The sequence below is a fragment of the Nicotiana attenuata genome, unplaced genomic scaffold (assembly GCF_001879085.1).
Source record: "Nicotiana attenuata strain UT unplaced genomic scaffold, NIATTr2, whole genome shotgun sequence".
Classification (NCBI taxonomy): Eukaryota; Viridiplantae; Streptophyta; class Magnoliopsida; order Solanales; family Solanaceae; genus Nicotiana; species Nicotiana attenuata.
Window position 1 is genome coordinate 172081 of NW_017671584.1, and position 783 is coordinate 172863.

Genomic DNA, 783 nt, shown 5'->3' on the forward strand with positions numbered 1-783 from the left:
AAATGGAGGCGGGTTTGTTTGGTTGTTGATAAATCCGGAGGCCCTTTTGAAAGCCCGGCCCCCGATTCCCCCTGATTTATTTATTATTTCCAACCCCCTTTGGTTGTTGTTGCCTCCCCAATTGCTATTGTTATTGCCACCCCAGTTGCCTTGGTTACCTTGGTTGCCCCCAATTTTGATTGGTGTTCCCCCAATTGCTTTGGTTGTTGTTGTTTCCACTGTTCCAATTCCCTTGTTGATTTTGATTTCCCCAATTTTCTTGGGATCTCCACTGTTGTTGTTGATTCGAAGCATTGCCCCGTTGTCCTTGGTATTTGTTCACATACTGAACCTCTTCACTCTGATCATCATACACATAATCTTGGTTGTAACAACTAACACCTTTCTCAAACTGATCCGGATTTCCTTGACTTTGTTGACCTCTCTGCCTCCTCCTGTTGACCATCATATTTAACCCTTCCATGGCATTCACTTGTTTTGGCCCTTGAACTTGTTGCAATTGAGCTTTGGCCAACAGGTTCATTATTGTAGTTTACTCTGCTATTGCTTGGTCGTGGTCATGGAGCTCTTTGTGTAGGTGAATACATTGGGATCACCTTGTGGCACATTAGCTCGACTTTGCCACGTCGAGGAAGTATCCGCCATCTCATCAAGTATATCACACGCCTCAGCATAAGGTGTGTTCATAAAGTTTCCCCCGGCTAGTTGGTTAACTACACACTGGTTGGTAGTGTTGATTCCACGGTAGAATGTTTGCTGGATCATGTCTTCGGCCATGTCATT